This window comes from Priapulus caudatus, unplaced genomic scaffold (genome assembly GCF_000485595.1).
Source record: "Priapulus caudatus unplaced genomic scaffold, Priapulus_caudatus-5.0.1 Scaffold20, whole genome shotgun sequence".
Lineage (NCBI taxonomy): Eukaryota > Metazoa > Priapulida > Priapulimorpha > Priapulimorphida > Priapulidae > Priapulus > Priapulus caudatus.
This window is the reverse complement of record NW_014577081.1, coordinates 10,785-13,502: the sequence shown is the minus strand read 5'-3', so window position 1 is coordinate 13,502 and position 2,718 is coordinate 10,785. Positions and strand designations below refer to the sequence as shown.

Below are 2,718 nucleotides of genomic sequence, written 5' to 3'. Positions count from 1 at the left end.
CCGGACGGCCACGCACCGCACAACCACACACACCACACAAACACACACACACACACAGCAACACACCACACCGCGCGCACAACCACAACAACAACACACCACACATCACACACCAACCACCCCGCCACACCCACCCAACACGTGCAACCACGCACATACGTACACACTCTCAAAGTTTACAGGCCCGCATGTACGTTACGTACGCACTCTTAAGAACGCAAGTGGAGGCACGCACGTACGCACCGACACCCTCACAAACTCAAACAGAAGCACGCACGCACGTAGACATGGTGACGGCAGCGATGTTTCTTACACATGAAACACATTCATTTGTACAGATGAATCATGATCTGATCATTGATTGATTGATTGATTGATTGATTTGTTCATTTGTTGGAGATGATTTGTTCTTTCATTTGTACAGATGAGTTTTTCGCAAGAGGCGGGGTATGCGATGATACTGACAGTTGCCCAGAGGATTGCAGCACGCGTTCTACGATACAATGTATCTCCATGTCGGCTAGTCAACCGAACTCGATGGAAAAAAACATACTATTTGCTAACGATTCTGCAGACGAGTTAAGGTATTCTGAGGTTCCTTCTTGCTCTTACATTCTCTTTATTCTTTCTCTCTCTCTCTCTCTCTCTCTCTCTCTCTCTCTCTATTATATATTATATATATATATAATATATAATTATATATATCTCCCCCCTCTCTCGACCCTTATTGGCGGCGTCTCCGCCGGCTCATCTCTTCCTCTCTCACCCAAGTCCTCTCTTTCCCCAAATCTCTCCTCTCGCTTGCGCCCCCTTTCTTCTTTTCATTATTTATTTTTTCTCCCCACCATCCCTCTCTCATCCTCACCATCTCATTCCATCGCTACTCTTGACAGACTCCTTTATTCAATGTTTTATCGGCAATTTTTGATTTTGTTCGCAGAAGAACTATGTTGTCTAGTCTACGGATGTTTTACAACGGGATGACGAACGGAAACACGTGTGGAATACTGTTGCAAGCCCTACACGCCGACGTTTCACTCGTCTGTATGTATACGTCACACTTATGCACGTATATTTACGTCACTGCCTGTGCGTTTTACGTCTCATAGTTCGTGTGTTATCGTCACGATGTTCAACACGTGTCCTCTATACAACAGAGCATATGAAAATCACCATATATATATAATATGGATATATAATATGATTTATAACATCAAATAGTTGTTAAATGGCGTCACGAATTGTACAGATGAATATTTAAAATTCGGGTCTGGCATTACGAGGGCACATGCGTTTGATGTGTGTTATTTCGTGGTCAGCGAGCGAACCGTACGGTAGACAAGACTGTCGACAAGCACGTTCGTGCGCTTGGCTGGGGAGTTTTTCCCAGCCACACGGTCTCTCATCCTCTCTCTTTCTCTCTCCTCGCTCATCTCTCTCTCTCTCCTCTCTCTCTGCTCACACAATCCACGCGTTTGTTTTCCCACCAGGCTTGACATTCGGAGGGCTTATGGGTGTGCTTTGCCCGGAGCGAGCCTAACTCACCTTGGTGGAATTATACCGTGCTGTTGCCGCAAAGGAGAGTGGACGGAGGAGAGTCGTTACCGAGCATTAAAGCCAAAAGACCGCTCCGGACGAGCGCTCCGCCTGTTACCAAATCGGGAAACCGTTCATTATGCAGCCCACGCAGAGGGCAGTATTAACTCTTAATTATTAATTATTTAATTTATCTTTTAGTATCTTAAATTAATGAGAGTTTTCTGGTCCGTCAACGAAGTACAACTAGCAAGGGGCAGTATTAATTCATATTCAGGTTATTCATGCTCGCACTTGTGGTTGTGTTTCAGGCGGGGATGCCAGCTATACTATTGTGTCGCATGTGAATAAACGGCTTTTTTCTCCTAGAGAGTTGCACACTGTTTGATAACTTGGTTTCTTGAACCACTCTCATGTTGAGAATTTTCCACGTTTTTCGGTACATTTTCACGTATTTATATATTAAACACCGTCCTTTTCGTATTTAGTTGGTTAATTAATTTCGTTTTTTTTTTTTTTTTTTTTTTTTATATTTAAATTTCCGTTATGTAAATTGTTACGTTTATCTACTTTTATTTTCCGCTCCAGTTTTCCAGTTCCACTTAACAGGGAAAAAATGAATGGAGGGAGGAAACACCACAATCACCACTCTTGACAGTATACTGAGAGCAGTACGGAGCTGCAGGGAACACCGTGTTATTTGATTTACCCACTATTTATGAATTACCGGCCATTTAACTTAATTGACTATTGTCGGAATTCGCCAAAACAACTAGATTTCCCGCACCAGCACAATAAAACATTTCTCTCGTATATGTACGGGTGTTGCGTGCGTGCGTGGCTGCGTTGCCGTGCCGGTGCGTGCGTTGCGCGCCAGCATAGTGGAAGCAGATTTTTGGGCGGCCCACCTAGACCACCGTGTACCCACTGGTGTGATGGATGTGTGTCGTGATGTGTTGTGTGTGGTGTGTGTGTGGTATATGTGATGTGATGGTTGTGTCCTTGTGTGTGTGTGTGTGGTGTGGTGTTTTATGTGGCGTACGTGCGTCTGGCGCATGGGTTAGTGCGGCGCGCGCGCGCTGCGTGTGCTGTGGTGTGTTGCGTGTTGTGTGTGTGCTGTATGTGTGCGTACGGTGATCCCGTGGCGCATGGGTGTGCCTTGTTGGCCGCGCCGCCGTGGTG

The 2,718-nt window shown here is 45.4% G+C and overlaps 1 long non-coding RNA gene across 1 annotated transcript in view; it reads left to right on the top strand.

Moving 5' to 3' along the window:
* LOC106811866 overlaps nucleotides 1–490 on the top strand; it is a 3,633-nt gene extending 3,143 nt beyond the window's left edge. Inside the window, exon 3 of the long non-coding RNA XR_001394218.1 lies at nucleotides 425–490. This is a non-coding gene — a long non-coding RNA (uncharacterized LOC106811866). The remainder of the gene's footprint in view (nucleotides 1–424) is intronic.
* Nucleotides 491–2,718: the final 2,228 nt, after the last annotated feature.